The 24494-nt window shown below is 36.6% G+C and overlaps 1 non-coding gene across 1 annotated transcript; it reads right to left on the bottom strand.

Moving 5' to 3' along the window:
• Positions 1 to 24232: 24232 nt before the first annotated feature.
• LOC133828220 (small nucleolar RNA R71) lies at positions 24233 to 24339 on the bottom strand. Its single transcript, XR_009890852.1, has one exon. It is a non-coding gene; the product is annotated as a small nucleolar RNA R71 (small nucleolar RNA).
• Between the last annotated feature and the right edge of the window lie 155 nt (positions 24340 to 24494).

Raw genomic sequence — 24494 nt, 5'->3', positions numbered from 1 at the left:
ATTGCTAGAACATGCTTATTAGCACCATTAATTGTTAACTGTTAAATGATAAATGTTAACTGCTATGTTTATAAATCAACATGTTTATTAGTATGATTGTGAAACATGGATGAGTATCTGCGTGATCTTGGACCGTGAAGCGACAAGAGGTTTAGTTATCACTACCTAACTGACCGTATTGATTATTGTAGCAAGGTATAAAGTTGATAGTATGCTTCCAAGACAGGTAGATTCATCAGCTAGCTAGGAAGATCAAGGCTAGAATGACCAAGGTTAGATCCTTCAGCCCACTCCTGATAATTGGCATCAGTTGTTTGCTGATTTCCAAGCCAGAGTAATGAGGCAGGAAGAAGAAATCCGCCTCCTGAGACAACAACATCTTCCTGCAAGGAATGTTTTGCCAGAGGCACCACCTGTAGTGGTGCCAACAGTTGAGCAGCCGCCAGAGGCTGGAAGCAAATGGGAACCTCTTTATGAAAGGTTCAGGAAACAACACCTTCCAGTTTTTTAGGGTAGTGCAGATCCAGCTAAGGCTGAGCAATGGATGAGCATGGTTACCACCATCCTTGACTTTATGAGGGTGTCTAGTAATGAGAGGGTGGCTTGTGCCGCATATATGTTTCGGGAAGATGCCCAAATTTGGTGGGAAGTGATATCCCAGACTAGGAATGTCAATGCATTGAGTTGGGAAGAGTTTCAGACTCTGCTCAATGAGAAGTACTATAATGATGCCATCGGGGCTGCAAAAGCTGAAGAGCAACAAACTGTTTCAGGGAAGTCTGTCAATGATTGAGTATGCTTTAAAGTTTGACAGGCTAGCGAAGTTTGCAATGGAGTTGGTGCCCACTGATGGGACCAGAAAGGAGAGGTTTCTCCAGGGGCTACAGCCTAGGATAGACCGTGATGTTTGTATTACCACTGTGTCTGGAATTACTACTTATGCACAGGTGGTTGAGAAGGCGCTCACAGCTGAGAGCGCAGAGAACAAGATCTGGCGGGACAATGCAACCAGGAGAGATAATAGGAGGTTGGGACCTCCATTTATAGGTTCAAGTAAGGGCGGAGGTCCCAGTGATCATAGGTGGCGATGTGTACATATGCGGCCGCTTGACCACCATGGCCAAGGTATTTCTCAGGGGAACTAGGGTTTAGCCCTATTTTTGCCGCTTAGGTCGGCGGATTGTAACTTTTGAACTGTAATGACCATTTAGGATTGTAAACAACTTTGTAAACACTTTTATGGGATCCCATGTACAGTTTAATGTTTTAAATAAAATATATCCATTAATTTTGACCGAGATTTTCACCCTAGCCCATTAATAACACTTAGATGCACATTTATGACCTAATGACTCGTTTAGCGAGTTAAGCACTATTTAAAGTACACAATGTGGCGGTCTTGGTTAACTAGGGCATTACAACAATCAAGTCTTATTCTGAAAGTCACGTACTATCAGACTTATAAAGATATTTAATCTAATTAAATAATCTTTATTTAATTAAAATATAATTCAAATTAAAACTGATTAGATATTTTCATTTAATTATTTATTTAAATCAAATTTAAAAAGAATAATTGAATAACTGAATGAACATAATTTTTTGAAATTCAAATCCCAGAGATTAAATCTGTGATGCTAGGCACCATTGTACAATACAGTATGTGTCGCCCAAGCCTGTATCAAGTTTCCCTGATTTTCTCATTTGTTTGTTTAATTAATCTTTAAGACAATATATTTATCCCAACATAAATATCAGTTAATTTAAAATTAACTTTATGTTAAAATATCAGTTTTAAATTAAATAAATAAATATCATATTATAAACAAGATTAATATTAATTTTAACCTATAGTTTTTCAAAATAAATACTATATAGTTAAATAATTAATTAATTCATAATTAATCAATTGTAATGACCCAACTATTTCTAAGACCTTGGACCATTAAAACTACTAGACATAACTATTATTTTGGAAACATACATCATAAATAACATAACTTTATTTAAAACCCAAATTATTGTACCAATACAAGATAAGGTAAAAATATAAAATAAAAATGTGATATTGTATGAGATCCCATTGTTTATAAAACATAAAACATAAACTATAAATTGTTTAAATACTAAATGCAGAAATACATAAAGACATAAAACTTAAAAACAACATCATCCTCGATTTTGATCGTCACACAGTCCATTCAATCCATTCATCCTCAACACACAAGCCAAGCTGCCATGAATCTTTTCGCCTTCCATAATCATTTTCCTGCATCACGCTAAAAATAAAAAAAATGAGCCTAATGCCCAGCAAGGAAAATCTACTAACAACATATATCATAAATCATAAACATAAGATTATAAAACATATGACTATTAAGCATATGACTATAAAAACATATAACATATAAGACTACAATATTAATGGCCATTAACTCATTAACATGGCATGTGATAAACCATCTAAATCCTCTGTCTACTAATCGAGGTAGGTTAGATCACATGGTAGTATATGATAACTCATATAGGTCCTCTGTCTACTAATCGAGGTAGGGTAAATCATAACTCTAAACCATGAAAATGATAAAAATTCTTGGGGTTTGCTATCTAAGCAACTATAAGCCCTAAGTGACTACAAAACATTTGTATACATATACATATTATAGCATAAAACATATCATAACATAAAAATATAAGCACATATAATCTATCCTATTTTTCTTACAAAAAACCGAGATATTTAAGAGCAAGAACGGGATTGGAACACTCCTAAAAGCCAACAACAAAACCATGAGTATTTCTAAAGAATGAATATGAAAAGGGAACTAAACCATCCAAGTAGAAATTTACCGAAAAGAACCTTAAGTTTCAAGAAACTTAAATACCTAACCAAGAATCATAAACAAGAGTTAGGATCTGAAAAGAAAATAAAAGAAAACTAAAGAACTATGAAGAACTTGAACTTGAGGATAAGAATACCTTGGTTGAACTAGAACCCGATCTACACCTCGATACTGAAATAACACTATATCTCACTTCCCAAGTGTTTAGAAAAGCTTAGAATGATAAAGCTTTTAACCCCAAAACCCAAGTGTTTCTCTCTATGATAACCTTAGCAACTTGGAGGCTCTCAACAATGCTTGAAGAATGAAGAAAATGGCTGAGTACTAGGTCCTATTTATAGATTTTAAAGAGTGAAACTAACCCCTTTTAATTTGAATAAATAAATGAATATGAATTGAAAAAGATTTAAATTTTCGTTCAATAGATGCCCAGAACTCGGTCAAAATCGTTCAAAGGCAGGTCTAAGTGGTTAAGGGATGTTTTAAGCTTGGATTCCACGGAGTTCAAAAATGCAAGGGTGGGGCCGATATATCGCCCCCTATAGGCGATATATCGCCTCCACTATGTTCCCGAGCCTCCGTTCGATCATTCGTGCGAAGTCAATGTGTTTTTTGTATCTTTCGTAGCCGATATATCAGCTCCTATAGCTGCGATATATCGACATACATTGATATATCAAACACATATTTACACTTATTCAACATATTTGAAATTGATTAAATAGCTTGATTGAGTCTAAACGTGATTCTAGCAGGTGCTGGAAGGTTCTAGAGCTTCTAGATTCTTCTTTTACTAAATTATTTACTTAAAATGCTTAAATCCTCCAATAAACATGATTGCGACAAGTGTCATGCTCTTAAATTCTATCTAAACCTTAGGTTATAATGAATAATATTTCTAAAAGCAACAATATTAATCAAACCTTATGTTATAATTAATATTTCTAAACTATAGGTTAAACTTATAAAATCCATAAGTGTTGCTATGAGTTTCAAACTAAGTCGAACCAAAATCAACAGAAACTATCATACTACAAACTACTAGCTAAGTAAATATTCTGGGAGACTACATCAATTACCCATAATTATTTCTTTGCCTTGGAAAATTAATTCCTTTGCAATTTAGTCATTTCTCTTTACAAATCTTTCTTTTGACATCCTTACCATTGACAGTGTAGGACAGAGGTGATCTGGGGACCATGGACCTATAATACGAAGCTCCAATAAACCATATTATTAATTAAACTCTTTAATCTAATAATCTTATTTATTAATTCCATGAGTACTCCACATTAGATATGGAATTGCACTCTAAGTATTTATAGAAGTATATTTATAGAGTTTTCTCTAGTAGTCCATTGATATAATCAATATATGTAGTTTTGTCCTCCATTATCGGTTTGCTTAGAGCTGGTCAAAATTATCATTTTACCCTTCTAATTACCTTTTGATCCTTAAGTACCATTAATTCACTAGCAAATAATTAATCTATAATCTAATTATAGATTTGAGCTCAATAACTATTCAGTTCCAGAATCAACCCTTAAGGGAACCAATATTCGATCCGTTAGGAAAGCATGGATTCCATTATTGTAATTCATGTTCCCAACCATCCATGATATTGAATCTCCTAAACAAAACTCATTAGCCTCATTATTCTAAGAGACCTTAACGAGTGAATCAAAAGATCCAATAAACATAAACAGAAGTTCATGAATACTTAGGATTTAGACTGATCTACAAATGATCATCTATTATGATAAGAATTAAATCTTTATGTCAAACAACAAGTTTATAAAGATAATTAATTCTCATCGGTCCTGTCATATATAATCTCTATTATATACAACACCTTTACTAAGATGTCTATTCACATCAGTAATCTGAATCTAGATTACTTGCATCTCATATGCTTAGTAAATTGTACTAGTAACCTTTCATTAAAGATTCATTACCTTAATATGTTACTGACTATTTTATTCATTATATATGATCTTAATTCTCTCGTACTAATACAAGATCATATTCTCATGAATGAATATGTAATTTTCTTGATATTAATATATAATTAATTCAAACAATAATTATAACATTCAAATATAATAAAATATCTTTACATGCTTTTAGGGCATTAATCCTAACATGAACAGGGTTTGAAGGGATGCCTCTGGGATGATTGGATCGTCCCGAAGGAAAAATCGGGGTTGCATTGTTTTGAGCATCATTCCCTAGAGGTGGGACAACTGGATAAGTTCCCTAGGAGGAACTGCTGTGAGATAAACGGTGAAGCCCTAAGCGGCAATGAATGCTTGAAGAGCCAATAGCGTCTCTTACATTTGACGAGTGGTTTCTTGTTGTTCCGCCATCTTTGCTTCTTGATCGATGACCTGTTGTCTCAGATGAACCACTTCCGGATCCCTTCGATCATCTTCCACATCATTTATATCAGGGCCTATGGGATTCTCGGCCTCATGGTCCTCATATCCATCTCTGTCTTCTTCATAGTATTCTTCTTCGTAGTCACCACCCTCTTTGAAGTTCTAAAGGTCGTCAGATAGGGGCCCGTCAGAAGGTAGGTCCTCAACAGCCGGGTCTCGTCAATCCGAAGAGAGTTGTGTGTTTTGCAATGGTTCTCCATTGTTTTGTTGACGTTGTTGTTGGGTGGGATCAAACATAGTGTTTTTGGTATTCGCCACCTTTGTAGATGACAAAGAGTGGTTCAAAATTTCTTCTAGCTCTCAATGAAAGCACCAAAATGTTTATCGAGTTTTTCAGAAACTATAAATATATTAAGAATTAGAAGTAGCAAGAAAGGAAATAAACTAATGAGACTAGGATTTTTACATGGTTGGGGTGTTAATAAGCCTTAGTCCACAACTCAGTAATATTAAGCTTTGAGTTTCAACAATGGAGGGTTTGAGTAGTAAGTTCAACAACGTCTTTGCATGCATGAAAAATTGGATCCCTTTTATAGTGAATTGAGGGCCCTATTTATAGATGGCCATGTACTTTGGGCCAAACTAATTTGAGCCCAATAGGGATGTAATTACAATTAACCCTATAATGGAGCTTGATACAAGTATAAAAGGCTATTCCAATATGTTAAATCTAAAGCCCATTTGGTCGACCCAAGTCTAGTTGGACACTCCAGTTTTCTTTTGTTCGTTGATAGTGACTGGTGTACGTGAGCCGTCATGGGGATTCGAGGGATATGATATGTCAGAGTAATGGTAGTGCCAATCCCTAAGAATATTGTGCTTTTTGTTTGCACCCCTTTTGCAGGTTGGTTGAGGAGACCAAGTGCCGAACTTCTTGGGGATGACGTCTGTAAGATGACGTGTTTGTCTTGCGCTTTTCGAACGGAGAATCCGAGTTCATTTTCGTGGGTAGGTATCCAATCATGGTGATGAGTCTAGGATATACCTTGATGCATCAAACTAGGATGCACGGATGGAGCCGGAGATACCATCCGGGTCTCCAATGGTGGGATCTATTCATTGAGCTAGGCTATATGCCGTAATGAACTTTATCGAGGTTGATACGGGTCTCCAATAGTGGTTTCTTTTTTTCCATAACTCATATGGAGATACATTATTTTTCTTCATGGGAATATGATTCAAAATATGACAAGCTCATAGCAAGGCTTCACCCCCACAAACTAAATTTCAATTTAGAGTGTAATAGCATAACATTAATTATCTCAATGAATGCTCTATTATTTTTTCCCCTATACCATTTTTTTGTGGAGTATAAGAGGCTGTACATTCATGAATTATTCCACGTTCTTCACAAAAAAATTAAATTCATTTGAAAAATATTCACCACCCCTCTCACTTCAAAGCACTTTAATTTTCCTTTCAAGTTGATTTTCAACTGTAGAATCCTAGAATATTTACTTAGCTAGGTAGGTAGTAGTAATAGTTAGTATTAGTTTGTAGTATGTTAGATTCCATAGATTTTGGTTCAAGCTGGGACTTAGTTGGAAACTCATAGCAACAATTATGGATTTTATAAGTTTAACCTATAGTTTAAGAATATTAATTATAACATAAGGTTTGATTAATATTGCTGGTCTTAGATATATATTTATTATAACCTAAGGTTTAGATAGAACCATTAAGAGCATGACACTTGTCAGAATCATGATTATTAAGGAATTAAGTATTTTTTATGGATAGTTTTAATAAAAGAAAGATCTAGAAACTCTAGAACCTTTCAGAAACTGTTAGGATCACGTTTAGAATCAGTCAAAGTTGTTTATCCAATACAATATGCTGAAAAAGTGCAAATACGTGTTTGATATATCAACATATGCTGATATATCGCAGCTTAGGGGCTGATATATCACCTACGGAAGATACAGAAAACACGTTGACTTTGCACGAACGTTCGAATGGGGCTCGGGATTAGGGTGGAGCTGATATATCGCCTAGGGTAGGTGATATATCGCCCTTGGTGATGTATTTTTGAATGTTGACGATTTTTAGATTTAAAAATACCCTTAACCACTTGGACCTGCCTTTGAACCATTTTGATTGAGTTCTAGGCGTCTGTTGAACAAAAATTCAAATCTTTTTCATTTTATATTCATTTATTTATTCAATTTAAAAGGGGTTAGTTTTCCTCATTGAACTCTATAAATAGGACCTAGTATTCAATCATTTTCTTCATTCTTCAAGCAGTCTTCAGAGCCTCCAAGTTGCTAGTGTTACTATAGAGAGAAACACTTGGGTTTTGGGTTAAAGCTTTATCATTCTAAGCTTTTCTAAACACGTGGGAAGTGAGATATAGTGAAATTTCGGTATTGAGGTTTAGATAAATTCATAAGATCATTCAAGGTATTCTTATCCCCAAGTTCAGTTCTTTATGATTCTATAGTTTTCTTTTATTCAGATCCTAACTCTTGTTTATGATTCTTGATTAGGTATTTAAGTATCTTGAAACTTAAGGTTCTTCTTGGTAAGTTTCTTCTTGGTAAGTTTCTTCTTGATGGTTTTGTTTTCTTTCCATCTTTATTCTTTAGAGATACTCACCATTTTTTTTACTGTTGGTTTATAGGAGTGTTCTAATCCCGTTCTTGTTCCCAAATATCCCGACTTTTGGTAAGGAAAATAGGATAGATTTTATGTGCTTATATGTTTATGTTATTATATGTTTTATGTTATGTATATATATATGTATAAATATGTCTTGTCATCATTTGGGGCTTATAGTTGCTTAGATAGCAAACCCCAAGATTATTTATCATTTTCATGGTTTAGAGTTATGATTTACCTTACCTCGACTAATAGAGGACCTAGATGGGTTATCATATACTGCCATGTGATCTAACCTACCTCGATTAGTAGACAAAGGATCTAGATGGTTTATCACATGCCATGTTAATGAGTTAATGGCCATTAACATTGTAGTCCTATATGATGTATGTTTTTATAGTCATATATTTTATAGTATATGTTTATGATTTAGTCTTATGATTTATGTGTTAGTAGATTTTCCTTGCTGGGCATTAGGCTCACTTCTTTAATTTTAGCTTGATGCAGGAAAATGAATATGGAAGGCGGAAGGATTCATGGCAGCTTGGCTTGTGTGTTAAGGATGAATGGATTCAATGGATTGCATGTTGATCGAGGATGGCGTTAATTTTTAGTCTTTTAAATTATGTTTTTGATGTAATTCCGCAATTAGTATTTAAAGTTATGTTTTATGTTTTATAAACAATGGGATCTCATACCATATCACATTTTATTTTATATTTTTACCTTATTTTGTATTGGTGCAATATATTGGGTTTTAAATAAAGTTATGTTCTTTCTTATGTATGTTTCCCAAAATAGTAGCCATGTCTAGTAGTTTTAATGGTCCAAGGTCTTAGAAATAATTGGGTCATTACATCAACTTCCGCTTTTTAAACCTTACATACATCAAATGCTTCATCTTTATTTTTAAGCAAATATACATATGTGAACCTAGAGCAATCGTCAATGAAAGTAATAAAATATATACTTCTTCCTCTATTCAACATTCCATTAAGTTCACATAAATCACTATCTATCAAATCTAACAACTTAGAGTTCCTTTCAACACTAGGAAAAGGTTTCTTTACCATTTTAGATTTAACACATAATTCGCATTGTCATGCTCAACATTATCACAATCAATTAATCCACATTTGACAGCCCTTTTAATTGGGCTAAATCCTATATGTGAAAGTCTAATATGCCACAAAGTAATAGAATTTAATTCAAGCATGTAACAACAAGAAGAAGAAATTTTATTGTTCACATGGTCAATAGATGTACAAAGTTTGAACATGTCATCACAAGCACATCCCTTTCCCACAAAAAACATTGTCTTTAGATAAAATGAGCTTTTCAGAATCTATCACAACCTTGATTCTCGATTTGCCAAGTAAATTGCCACTCATAAGGTTTCTACTCATTTTTGGTACATACAAGACATTGGTGAGTAGAACCTTTTTGCTGGATGTGAAGAACAAATCAATAGTTACCTTTCCTTCAACCTTGGACCTTTTCTCATTTCCCATTTGTATTTCATGTCCTTCCTTTGAAGATTGAAAGATCTTGAAAAGAGTTCTATCATAGGTGACATGAATGGTGGCACAAGTATCATACCACCACCTACTCACCTTTCCATGAGTGGCATTAACCTCACTTAGTGTTGCCACTAGCTCCTCTTGGGTTGAGTTGACTCTTGCCTCATTGTCTTGGCTCCTCTTGAACCTACAATCTCTAGCAAAATGGCCATTCTTGCCACACACAAAGCAAGGTCCCTTGGAACTTTTGAATTGTTCCTCATTCTTCTTGGGCCCCAAGGGTTTTTGACCCTTGCCTCTGCTCGTGCGATTTCCTTTACCTTTGTTAGGAGGGTTAGCCACCACATTGGCCTTAGAAGTGTCTCCATTTGACTTCTCTTCATTCATATCTCTAGAGCGAGATTTCTCCTCAATTCTCAAGTGTTTGAGAATTTCCTCCAAAGAATTCTCTTCATTTCTATGGATAATATTCTTTCTATAGCCTCTCCAAGAAGAAGGTAACTTGGCTATAATGGCACCAACAAGAAATTGTTTCAACAATATGATTTTAAGTGTAGACAATTTATTCACAATAATTTGCAGATCATGAATTTAAGGGAGAAGGGGTTTATCATCATGAAATTTAAATTTCATATATTGAGTATAAGGAATTTCTTCTGTAATGACCCAACTACTCTAGACTTTGGACCATTAATGACTACTTATACATAGACACTAATCTTTAATAGAACTCACTAGTGAAATAATCATAACTTTATTAAAACTTGTAAGAAAAATGTTAAACTACATAAAATTTAAAGTAGGATATGGGATCCCATTGTTTTTAAAATAAAAACATAACATAACTTTAAATAAATGGATTACAAAAATAAAGTGTGGAAAATACATATAAAGCACAATTTTTTAAAAGACTAAGAAGTGACTTCATCCTCGAACCGAACACTCAATCCATCCATTTCCATTCTGCCTCAATACACAACCCCCAAGCTGCCAAGAACCTTTCCGCCACCATAGCTATTTTCCTGCACATATAAACATAAAGGAATGAGCCTAATGCCCAGCAAGGAAAATCTAACACATAAATCATATACATACAATTCATATCGCAACATATACTAAAACATATCATAAACATATGTCACATATACTATAATGGCCATTATTACTTGGGGCTCGTAAACTAAACAAGTCATATGCCCATTAGATTTTTGGGGCTTGCTGGCTAAGCAAGTCATATGCCCATAAATTTATTGGGGCTTGTTAGTTATACAAGTCATATGTCCAAGTCTACAATATACATAATACAACATATAACATAAAACATAAATCATAAGATAACATATAACATATCAATCACAAGATAACATATAACATAACATATCAAATCCTATCCTATTTTCCTTACCAAAAATGATGGGATATGAGAACAGGTTTGGGACACTCCTAAAAGCCATCAAAGAAAGGTGAGCATACTAAAGAAAAGGGATGAAAATAATGGATGAACTATACCATCGAGAATATACTTACCAAAAATCTTACGTTCAAGATCTTAGATTTCCTAACCAAGAATTAAGAATAGAGTTAGGATTTTGAGTAGCAAACTATAAGAACAACACAGAAATGAACTAGAATAATAAATACCTTGAAGGCTCTATAACCGAACTACACCTCGAACCGAAAAATACTATGAACCTTACTTCCCGATTGTTTACTAAGCTTATAAAGTTAAAGCTTATATTCCCAACCCAAGTGTTTAAGCACTAAAAAATAACCTAGCAGCTTGCAGCCTCTGAACTTAGCTTGATGAATGAATAATGGCTGGGTACTAGGTCCTATTTATAGAGTTCAAGAATGAAAAGATCTTCATTTAGCTTGAATAAAATAATGGCTTTTTAATTGAAAAATATTTGAATTATCATTCAGCAGAGGCTGAAGACTCGGTCAGAAAGATGCTGGACTTAGCAAGAGGTTAAAGAATAAATTAAGCTCGGTTTAAAAATCATTCAAAAATCATTCAAAGGAGCCGATATATCGCCCCTAGTGGGCGATATATCGCCTGGGCCAATATGCCCGAGGCTTGTCGAGTTGGTCATGCGAAGTTACGTGTTTTTCATATCCCCGTATTGCGATATATCGCCCCCTATAGCTGCGATATATCGGCATACGCTGAATATTTAAACACGAAATTGCACATTTTCAGCCTAATTTGAAATGAGTAAACAACCTTGACTAAGTCCTCTAACGATTTCAAAGCTGCTAACAGACCCTAGGATATTCAAATATTAATCTTAATAAACTTATTCCTCAAAAATACTTAATTATCATTAAACATACACAAGACAAGTGTTACTATCTTATTGGGTCTATATAAACCTTATAATATAATAAATATCACCATCAATATCAGTCATATTAATCAAACCTTAGGTTAAAATTAATATTCTTAAACTATAGATTAAACTTAGAAAATCTACAAGTGTTACTACGAGTGTCCAACTAAATCCCAGTCTGAACCAAAATCCACACTCATAAATATACTACAACTATTACTATTGTTACGACTATCTAACTAGCTAAGTAAAGTTCTTGGACTCTACATCTTCCAAACACTATGTTGACCTTTATATAGAGTAGGCACCGTCATTAGGTCTAACCAATAGAATTAGACTTAAAAAACACGTCATTTTGAGCATTTTACATAATTCACATACTACAGTAGGTGACGTGTCGCCTGCTTGCAGGCGATGCATTGCCTGTTAGGGTTTCTTGAAACCCTAGGCTTTAGGCGATGTCTCGCCACTTGGGTGGCAACGTATCGCCACCCTCTCTGACTTTGGACACTTCGAAATGTCCTAAAAATGCTCTAAATGCTACCAAAATTTTTGGGAACCCTTAGATACTCCCATGTATCACATTGGACCCAATATTATAGTTTATAAGTGCATACAAGTGAAGCTCAAATTTCACATCTTCATTATGTGAATTCTACTTAGTGTTACTACCTTGCTTGTATTTTAACACTTATCATTTGTATTTAACCAATCATAACAGGTATATCCTTAACTATTAAGCCTAGCTTTTCATGAGATAACACAGATGAATTGTAACGCCTTGGTTAGCCAAGACTGTTACACTATATATTTTAAATAGTGCTTAACTCGCTAAATGAGTCATTAGGCCGTAAGCATGCATCTAAATGTGATTAATGGTCCCGGGTTAAAAATTTCGGTTAAAAGGAATGGATATCTCATTAAAACGTTAAGTTGTACATGGGATCCCATAATAAACGTTTACAAAGTTGTTTACTGTTCCAAATGGTAATTACAACATTAAAAGTTACAACCTGCTGACCTAAGCGGCAAAAATAGGGTTTAACCTTAGTTCCTCTGAGAAACCTTGGTCGTGGTGGTCAAGCGGACGCATATGTACACATCGCCACCTAAGCTCTCCAACTCATGGCTGGTCCAACTTTCCTTTTCCCTTACCTACACCACATAGCACTCGTGAGCCATGGCCCAACAAGAAAATTTAAACATGGTCATAATTAGTTAATAATACATTACCAAATCATAAAAAGCATGCCTAGCAGTAATAACCTTACTCGTGCATGCATACGATTCAAATAAATGACTACAGCGTCATATGGGGCCAATCACCCTAATAAATGATTAACTGAATCATATCGGGGCCTGTTGCCTAAGTACATGATTAATAAATCACACTGGGGCTCAATGCCCTAGGATCTGGGACTAATGAGTCACCCCGGGGCCCATTGCCCTATCCTCTGTATAACCAGCCTTGGAGCTGGCCCAACATACCCGATGCTTTAGTTTTCCATGACCATTGGGTCAGACAAGTGTATAATGCCCTCCTGATTAGATCTAACCATTTCTACCAGCACTCTACGCGCTATTGTCGCCCTTGACTCATAAGTCAATTATTTTTTACTAGCGCTTAGCGCTATTGTCGTCCTTGACTAATAAGTCAATGCTTTTTTACCATCGCTTAACACTATTGCAGTCCTTGACTGATAAGTCAATGCTTTTCGACCAGCGCTCAGCGCTGTTGCTGTCCTTGACTCATAAGTCAAGCCTTTCTCAAGTGTATAATGCTAACATGCATTTATCATATATCAAGTATCCATATACATTGCACTCAACATGCTTAATCAATAATCACATGCATAATCATAATCATGCGCAGTTACAATGGTCCAAGCCCTAATAAATCTATATTCAACATTCGGGCCAAGCCCTAATCATGTACATCACATACTGGGTACAATTTTCTTACCTTTGGTTCGATCACAAGTTACATATAAATGACCCTTGAGCACGATCATGTCCCGAGCCCTAACGGTAACCTAGTCACAACCATAAATAATAATCTCATAAGATTCAATCCTTAAAAACAAACTCTGGGACCACTCCCGTGCTCTCGGGACTTCCAATCAACCCAACAAGGTGGTGGAACCATCCCTTGAGCCCCCAAGTTCTCCTAAGCCCTAAAAATTGGCTTTGCTAAAATTAGACTAACGCTGGGGCGCCAAGGATAGCACAGAGGCACCATCCAAGTCAGAGAGCCACCATTTGGCCTCTCCTACCTAGCATTGGTGCGCCAACCCTATAGCCCAGAGTTCTCTTGTTTTCCCCTGCGCTTTCCCCTGAGTTCAAGTCACCAAAACCTAAACTAAACATAATCCAAACTCACAATTTAACCTCAAAATTTCATCAACACACCAACCTTAACAAAACCCAAATTCACACTTGATCCAAACCCCATCAACACACAAAAATCCATACTTGAGCTTTGAAACTCAAGAACAATCCAAGAACACCCCTAAACCCAGAAAAAAAAAACTGAATCAAAGCAGGGTTAAAGCTTACCTCAGTGATGGATAACTTTCTCCTACTTGAATTCCTAGCTTGAATCTTCAATTCCCTAACCTTTCCTCAAAAATCAAGATCAACCTCCAAGACTTTGAGAGAGAGAGAGAGAGGAAATGTGTAGAGGGAGAGAGAAGAGAGCTAATTCTATTTGGGTACTCTATTTTGAGCCTTCCTTCAGCCAAGGGAAATAGTGACCAAGTCTCTACTTTTGGCACCAAAAGACCTAATTTCCCTCGGCCAAATCAATCTCTTAAAGCCCTTCAAGGGTAATTTTTTCATTAGCCACATACCCCGTTAATCCTAATTAACGCCTTATAATTCTCGTTACTTCCAATATCCTCAAATAATAACCAAATAATTTCCCATTACCCGATCCCGGTAATGTACTAAATTACTAAATTACCTTTAGGCTCGCCCCGAGCCAGGTATTTGACCTCGTTATGACTAAACTGCTACCTTGCTCGCTAGGATTGTCTCGTGCAGAATAATCCAAATAATAATGTGGTCTCAATCCATATACACACAAATATACAAATTTTCCCTCAACACGCCAAAATTACAACAATGCCCTTCTATTAAGAAATGGTCCCACATGCATGCTAATACAACCATATAATAATACAACTCACATAATCATGCATATTATTACATAATAATACCATAAACAAATTATTTCCCTTCTGGCCCCTTAATCAAGGCACTAAGCCATATTAGGGAATTTGAGACATTACAACTATCCCCTCCTTACATGATGAGTTTGTTTGTGAAGAGGTCATTTTTGAGGGACCTTTTGACTTTCTTAGATTCTATAAGGGTAGCTAGTCCTTATAGATTCAAATTTTGTCTCATAAGGTTCACTTCTCTCACATATATGTATTATAAGTACTTTTTATATATATATATATATCACAAGGCCAGACGCCTATTTCACACTTGGCTAGGCACCTATTGAGACTCGTGAGGCTAGGCACCTATTTTGAACATGGCTAGGTGCCTGTTGAGGTTCGAGAGGTTGGACACCTAATTTTCACAAGGCTGGATGCCTGTTGAGGCTAACAAGGCTAGACACCTATTTTGCACATGGATAGGTGCATGTTGAGGCTCAGAAGGCTAGGCACCTATTTTGCACATGGTTAGGTGTCTTTTAAGGCTCGCAAGGTTGGACACCTAATTTGCACAAGGATGGATGCCTATTGAGGCTCGCGAGGCTAGGCACCTATTTTGTACATGGCTAGGTGCCTGTTGAGGTCGGGTCTAATACCTCCTAAGTGGTTGGTGGGATCTTTCTTGCCAAACACTTTGTTTTTCATTCTCTCTTATATGCTTTAATAATTCCAGATCTTTGGAATCAGTTGGGTGACTTGTTTGGATCTTCATGGGGGCCGATTGCGATGATTTGATTAATCCTACTAGCTTCTTCTTTGAAGCCTTTTTGTAGACCTCTTCTAATTTTCAACTTGATTAGTGATTCCTCTATCACGACGTTCTCTTCTAAATGGAATCTTCAGACATATTGGTAGAAAAGGTATTGGAGGAAGGTTTTCTTCCCTCAACATGCAAGTTCTTATGGCCCTCTTCCACACGTATATACTTCTGTGCTCTTTCGAAGAAGTCATCTAAGTTTGTAACCTCTCTCTTGAGCATGTTATCCCATAACTTGCTTCCTGGATGAACTCCAGCTGTAATAGCCATCTTGAGCTCCACTTTAGTTGAACTTCCCAAATTTGTTGCTTCCATATTGAACCTATGGATATAGATCTTCAGAATTTCATTCTCACCTTTTTTTTTATGTTAATGAGGCTGGTAATTGGCATAACGTAATCACGGACTGCATGGTGTTGCTGAAGAAATTTTCCAGAGAATTGCTGCCATGACTTGATTGATCCTGGCCTTAACCTCTTGAACCACTTGTACGCAAATCCTTTAAGTGTAACGACAAAGAAATGGCACTTTTCTCTCCTATTGACCCCCTTAACCTCACCAAGTTATTTAAGGTGTCTAAGTGATACTTTGGGTTCGTATTACCCTCGTACGGAGCCATGCGAGGCTCTTTGAAGCTGGTGGAGAGTTGCTCAACTTGGATCTCCCTTGTGAAGGGTGAATCATGGTCAAATTCTTCATCATCTCTGTGCCCCCCAGGTGCAGTGATAATCTTGCCTCGAGGGCTTTGCATTTCAGTCTCTAGTTCCCTCATCTTTTTGCTTAAGGAGTCTTGTAGGTTCTCAGACTGTACCCTTGCTTTGGTTGTGTCCCTCGGGGGAGCTGTGGGGGGTGTGGTTTTTACCTCGGACCCACTCTAGTTAAATTTCTCCCTCAATTCAGGTGAAGCTCTTTTGGGGGTAGTCTTGGATTTGCACCTCCCGTAGGTGGGGTTCGCGCAAGGTTTCGCCACTGGTGTATAATCTTCCTTGCGTTGTGGATGAGGGGTATAACAAGTGGAGAGCTGTGTTTTGTCACCGTCCACGGGTATGGTGGTTTCTCCTTATGCATGCTTTTTTCTCCTATGCTGGGGAAGGGGCATGCTTGACCTCCCTTGCAGTAGGTCCTTCAACACCTCCTGCATGTTCTCTATTATGGCTTCCAACCTTTGATTTTTTATGTGCCACTCTAATATCTCATTCCCGTAAAAGTGAGTTCTAGAGCTGGGACTCACGGAGTGCACTCGCAAACTGTTGTTAAGCCTTTGCAAAGAAGGGCATGGATCTCGGTGGCTGGAGCATGGTATAATCGGTGATCGAGAAGGAGGGTACGTACTCAGGCCACCCACACGGGTTGTAGATGGTTCACGATGACCTCCCCTAGGTTGGACAGCTGGAAGTGATGTCTCCTTCTCTTCTCTAGGGGTTGGATGTTCTTCTAGCATACCTTCATTCTCAGGTAGTGGAGGGTCTCCTCTGGAGGCTTTTAGTTAGCCTCCGTCAAGGTGGATCTCAACATCCTAAGATTCCCGTAGGTGTTTTGAATGCCTTGGCATTTTTTCTTGTCAAAATTGATGGAAGAACAGCGGCTTGATAGTTGTCCTACCCGAGAGTGAACTCGTCAACTAAGTTAGATCAGAAAACTTACAAGCTTAAGAGTAAAAAGAGAATGGTAAAAAAGCATAGAAGAACTTAGGATGGCTATATGGACTTAGAATCAAGTTGCAGAGTGAACATGGGGAGAATATTTGTATTTCTCAATAGTCTCTGGTTACAATGTCCAATTTTTTGACCCCTTTGTTGGAGGGGTGAAGGTCTATTTATAGTGGAGCTCTAATGGCTCCTGATACATTGTGGTCCCAGGGGACAAAATTATACAAAAGTACATTGTTAGGGCAGTGGCACCAGACGTAGTGGTGCAGGAGGCTGTGATGTCGGCTCTGGTATACAGTCAGAGGTGTGCAAGTTGTGCCTCCACTCTTTGTACTAATTCGTACCACCACTACATGTATGATACAGATGTCAGAGTCACGTCTCTGTCCTCCACATGTTTGTACATCCTGTGCTCATACGTGCACCCTATACTTGATGGTTGTTCTTACATGTCCAAGATACACCATTGCTCCAAGTTTCATTATCTTTGGTTAAGTGTTGAATGGCTTATGGATTCTTTAGCGGGGGTAGCCTGGGTCTCCTTGATGCATAGAGGGGTATTGGGCCTTGCATAGCCAGAGTCTCATCCATAATGTTGTCTTCTTTGCTCTACGTGAGTCTCGTAACTCCTCGACGATATCTAGGTGCGAGGCCCACTGCCCCTCGGCGACATCCAGGCGCAGATGCCTTGCAAGCCCGACCTTGCATAATGAGGCCCTCAATGAAGGGTGCCATGCATCTAGGTGCGAGGCCCCTTGTCCCTCAGTGGCATCCAGGCGCGGTTGCCTGGAAAATGGCATGGTCGTAGTGCATGAGGCGAAGGCGCCTCGCGAGATGGGCATACTGATCAGGCACATGAGGCCCTCGCGACATGACATCATATGACATGCACGAGGCAGGCGACTGGCGACTAGCGAGATGGATGTACAAGGCGGGGGTGCCTCGCAAGATGGGATGCATAATTGAGACCCTCGTAAGACATGTGTGAGGCAGGGGGCGCCTCTCGATATTTATGTGCGAGGTAGGCGCCTTGCGAGATGGGCATGCAACATTTAGGCCATCGCGACACGGTCTCACAAGACATGCGCAAGGCAGGGGTGCCTCGCGAGATGGATGTGCAAGGTAGGCGCCTCGCGAGATGGGCATGCGGAATGGAGGCTGTCGTGACACAACCTCGCAAGACATGCGCGAGGCAGGGGCGCCTCACGAGATCGATGCGCGAGGTAGGCGCCTCGTGAGATGGGCATATGGCTTAGGCCCTCATGACGCGAATGGGCCTTCGTAACATGGGAGTGTTTCTTAGATTATGGTCTTGTGAGACCCATAGGTGCGACCTCGATGGAATGACTAAATGACCCTTAGACATTTATTTCAATAAGGGACGAGACATTTTTTCCTTGGCGGATTTTTGGCATTCACAGTAATGATTATATCAATCGACACTTTATGGTTACAATAAAGTACTCAATAAATATATGTCTTTAATTCTCAAGAGTGTAATATTTATAGTGGAATAATCATGAGATTAATAAATATAATTATTGAATCAAATAGTTTTGGTTAATAATCTTTTATTTATTGGAGCTTGGAATTATTTAATTATGAGTATTAAATATGCATGTGGGCCCTTTATTGTTCATAAGGGCATATCTATCATTTTGGCCCATTGAGGGCGTAAATATGATTATATATGATAAATGGTTGAGACCACATTATTATGTGGATATATTTGTAGTAAATGACTCGAGATTGTAGTGTCTCAGAATTTTACTTAGCTAGATAGTAGTAGTAGTAGTAGTAGTAGTAGTAGTAGTAGTAGTAGTAGTAGTAGTAGTAGTAGTAGTAGTAGTAGTAGTAGTAGTAGTAGTAGTAGTAGCTTGTAGTATGTTAGTTTCCGTGGATTTTGGTTCAAGCCGGGACTTAGTTGGAAACTCATAGCAACAATTATGGATTTTATAAGTTTAACCTATAGTTTAGAAATATTAATTATAACATAAGGTTTGATTAATATTGTTGGTCCTAGAAATATTGTTTATTATAACCTAAGGTTTAGATAGAATTATTAAGAGCATGACACTTGTAACAAGCATGTTTATTAAGGATTTAAGTATTTTTGATGGATAGTTTGATTAAAAGAAAGATCTAGTAGCTCTAAAACCTTCCAGTAGAGGTTAGGATCACATTTTTACTCAGTCAAAGCTGTTTAATCAATTCAAAATATGTTGAAAAAGTGCAAATACGTGTTTGATATATCAACGTATGCCGATATATCGTAGCTATAAGGGCCGATATATTGCCTACGAGAGATACGAAAAACACATCAACTTCGCACTAACGAAAGCACGAAGGCTCGGAGCACAAGTAGGGGTGATATATCGCCTAGGGATGGCGATATATCGACTCCTGGAGCCATTTTTGATATATTTGTAGAACCGAGCTAGAAACAACCCTTAACCACTAAGACTTGCTCTTGAACGATTTTGACCGAGTTCTGGGCATCTGTTGAACGAAAATTCAAATCTTTTTCATTTTATATTCATTTATTTATTCATCTAAAAAGGGGTTAGATTCACTCCTTGAACTCTATAAATAGGACCTAGTACTCATCCATTTCACTATTCATTCAAGCCTTGTTTAGAGCCTCCAAGCTGCTAAGATTACTATAGAGAGAAACCCTTGGGTTTTGGGTTAAAATCTTTTCCAAACTAAGCTTTTCTAAACACTTGGGAAGTAAGATAGAGTGTTATTTCGGTATCGAGGTGTAGATCAAAGTTCTTGATCATCCAAGGTATTCTTATCCTTAAGTTCAGTTCTTCATGGTTCTTTAGTTTTCTTTTGTTTTCATTAAGATCCTAACTCTTTGTTATGATTCTTGGTTAGGTGTTTAAGTTCCTTGAAACTTAAGGTTTTCGGTAAGTTTTTACTTTGACAGTTTAGTTCTCTTTCTCATCTCCTTTTCTTTAGAAACTCATGGTTTACTATTGATTTTAGGAGTATTCCAAATCCCGTTCTTGTCTCCATTTCCCAATTTTTGGTAAGAAAAATAGGTTAGATTATATGTGTTTATATGTTTATGTTATGATATGATATATGTTGTAGTCCATGGGCATATGACTTGCTTAGATAGCAAGCCCCAAGATTTTATGTTGTAGTCGCTTGGGCATATGACTTGCTTAGATAGCAAGCCCCTAGAATTTTTATCATTTTCGTGATTTAGAGTTATGATTTACCCTACCTTGATTCGTAGACAGAGGACCTACATGGGTTATCATATACTATAGTTGTGATCTAATCTACCTCGATTAGTAGACTGGGGACCTAGATGGTTTTATCACATACCACGTTAATGAATTAATGGCCATTAATATTGTAGACCTATATGATATACGCTTTTATGGTCATATGTTTTATGATATAGTCTTATGTTTTATGATTTATGACATATATGTTTTTAGTAGAATTTCTTTACTGGGCATTAGGCTCATTCCTTTCTTTTTAGATGGTGCAGGAAAATGAGCATGAAAGGCGGGAAGGATTCATGGCAGCTTGGCATGTGTGTTGAGGATGAATGGATTGAATGGACTGCTGGAAGATCGAGGATGACATTGTTTTGAAGTCTTTTGATTTATGTTTTTATGTATTTCCGCACTTAGTATTTTAAACAATTGATTTAATGTTTATGTTCAGGTTTTATAACAATGGGATCCCATACCATATTTTGTATTTGGTACAATATTTTGGGTTTTAAATAAAGTTATGTTATTTCTTATGTATGTATCCTAAACTAGTCGTTATGTATAGTAGTTTTTAATGGTCTGAGGTCTAGAAATAGTCGGGGCATTATAGTTTGTATCAGAGCAACAGTTCATATGCATGAAGTTCTCCTTGATACACACGCTTAAGCTTCGTATCTAACCGCCAATGTAAGTGTTTATGTTATGATTATTATGTTTATGTTAATAACTAACGTTTTAGCCATTATGTTTTCAGTTAAAATTGATGGAGCCTTGACCTATCAGGATATCTGAGCCATTAAGGCATTGAAAAGGATTAGAGAGCCAAGGAATACAATAGGAGTGTTAGAAAGAATTACTCAGAGACTGATCTTATTTCACAAGGAGATAGTTCACCTTCAGACTACTAAGCAAATTATGATGAGAGCTACCGAACAATATGTCCTAGTAATTAGACTTTTTAAAGATTTTCCTTCTGTAATTTCAACATTAGAAGAAATATAGGAGACTATAGATGATGATGATTTACCGGTAGCCATGAGATATTATTTTCTTATACTTAGGTTCACCTCTAAGTTGGAATTTCAATTCACTAATAAACAAAAGCATATCATCTTTATGAATCTTCCTCGAGGAAATTTTGAGGCTCAAGATAATGATGATTATGAAGAAATAGATGATGACATGTTAGATGAAGGATCAAATGTAGACGATTCTGATTTTTAGATTTACCCTAGTTATGTTAGTTTAGTTTATTTATTTCTTTATTTTATTTTTTTTGCATTTATGATTGTACTTAGTGAAAACCTTTTTCCAAATCAATATTATTGTTAATTTTTAATGACATGTATGAGTTTGATTTTTTTATAATCATAACAAATTTAAATAAATTCAATAAATAATGACCAAGTTCAGTGAGGGTGGATACAAATCAATGGACTGGGTTCTGTATTGAGAGTTTAGGGGGCCATAGTAGTGGGAACGTGATAACTCTTGAATAAAGAGTTATTTCATGTGCTTTTGAACTTATAATTGTGAAAAAATCATGGGTGATGTTAGTTTATTTTTAGTTTTTGTAGCTATCTTTGATGTTTTCATTATTTTAATTAAGTGTAATTATTTTTAGTTTTTAATAGCTCTTGGGTTAAAGATAATGATTTCATGAATAGATATGTGCACAAAGGAATGAGCTAGCATATGAATCTATTGTGATGAATTTATGTGTTGATGGCTGAATATTCAGGATTGCTGCAGCAAAACTGATGCATTGTGATCAGGTATATTTTGGAGCATGAAACACGTGGCAGTCAAAAGGCAAGCTTATATTTCGGCTGATGTGGCAATGGCAGAAGGAAATAATCAGCACATTGGAGAAAATGACAAAAGAGAAGGAAGACTTTATGTTTTGGGGGGGAAAAAGAGGGTCATTATGGTATTTTTGGAGGAGAGGAGAAAACCTAATATACCCAAAAAGAATGCTCCACCCGTAATATTGAACCAGCAGCCATTTTTGGCAAAAGAAAAAAACCAGAAAAAATAGAGAGACAAGCTGAAATACCAACAAGGAAGAAGGAGAACAAGCATAGAAAGCTCAAGCGTCATTTTGGATTTGTTCTTTCTTCTTTTCCTCATCTTTATTTTATTAATTTCTTAGTTGGATTCTAAATCTGAATATTATGGGCTGTTTTGATTGTGAATTACTATCTACGAACTCAGCCATGAACTAAATTTTAGGTGGCTTGAATTGTTGATGAACCCTATGTTATAGTCTATAAATTTCATGCACTTTATTCTAGTAAATCTCCTTTGTTCATTCAAGTGTGCTTACATTAATTTCTTGTTGTTGTTTGGCCAGCAATGGCAAGTTATTTAGTTATATTTAATGCTGGAAAGATTAAATGTAATGGGAAAAGCTTGGATGACACAAGTCATAATCTAGGTTAGGTTATGTTAGTAAGTAACATAGGGATATGTTATTTGCCTTGTGTAACTTTTGAGAATTAAACTTTTATTTGCATTCTTAAATCTAATTTTGTATAGGAATATGTTTAATTAGGTAGAATAATTAATGTCATAAAATTTGGGAAAGTTTTATGAGTGTTTAAAGGAATTCTTGTTAACCTGGGAGTTTTGCTAGGATATTGCTGCAGCAATCTGTCCGCAAATTGTTCAGGATGAATAATATAGGGGAATTCAATAATTCAAGTCCATTTTGCAATCCATATATTTCTCTCAATTTTCTTGTTCAGTTCAGTTTTTAATTTCAGTATTTCCATTTTATTTTAATATTTTGCTTAGCCTATAAACAACCACTTGACTTTTAATTTTCTAAAATTGTTTAGTAATTGTTTTGCTTACTTTTTTAATTTGCAATCCCTGTGGAGACGATTTACTTATCATTATATTACTTGTGTGATTACATGCACTTGCGTATTTAAAATCAAATATTAAATTGATCGCAACAAGTTTTTGGCGCCGTTGCCGAGGATTGAAATTAGAAATTCTTGTAAAATCAATTACTTGCAATTTATTAATTTTTTCTTTGTTGAGCTGACTTTGTTTGCTTGCTCTTGTGTTTTCTCAGGTGATTTACTATATGAACAAGCAAGAAGACATTGAACTAGCTCCTATTGACCCCGAGATTGAAAGAACAATTAGAAGAAGACTAAGGGATCAACAGGCTCAAAATCGCCTTAATATGGCTGAAGAGGTTGAAGGAGTTGAGGGTGCTAATAATGTCACTAACACAATTGCTATGGTTGATGACAGAGAGAGAGCCATAATGGAGTATGCTGCCCCCATGTTCAATGAGCTCAATCTGGGCATTGTTAGGCCTGAAATTCAAGCACCCCAATTTGAGTTAAAGCCCGTTATGTTCCAAATGTTGCAAACAGTGGGCCAATTTAGTGGGCTGCCTACTGAGGATCCTCATCTTCATCTTCGTTCATTTTTGGAGGTGAGTGATTCCTTCAAGCAACAAGGAGTGACTGATGAGGCCCTAAGGTTGAAATTGTTCCCTTTCTCTTTGAGGGATCGAGCTAGAGCTTGGCTCAATACCCTTCCTCTCGACTCGGTGACTACATGGAATGAGTTGGCTGAGAAATTCTTGATGAAGTACTTTCCCCCTACCAAAAATGCCAAGTTTCGCAATGAAATCATGTCATTTCAGCAGTTGGAAGATGAATCATTCTGTGAAGCTTGGGAGAGAGTCAAGGAATTATTGAGAAAGTGCCCACACCATGGGATCCCGCATTGTATACAAATGGAGACTTTCTACAATGGGCTCAATTCTTCCACTCGTATGGTGTTAGATGCTTCAGCCAATGGGGCTATTCTTTCTAAGTCCTACAATGAAGCCTATGAAATTTTGGAGAGGATAGCTAGCAACAATTATCAATGGT

The sequence above is a fragment of the Humulus lupulus genome, chromosome 3 (genome assembly GCF_963169125.1).
Source record: "Humulus lupulus chromosome 3, drHumLupu1.1, whole genome shotgun sequence".
NCBI lineage: Eukaryota > Viridiplantae > Streptophyta > Magnoliopsida > Rosales > Cannabaceae > Humulus > Humulus lupulus.
Note: the sequence above shows the minus strand (reverse complement) of the source record. Positions and strands in the feature narration are given on the sequence as shown.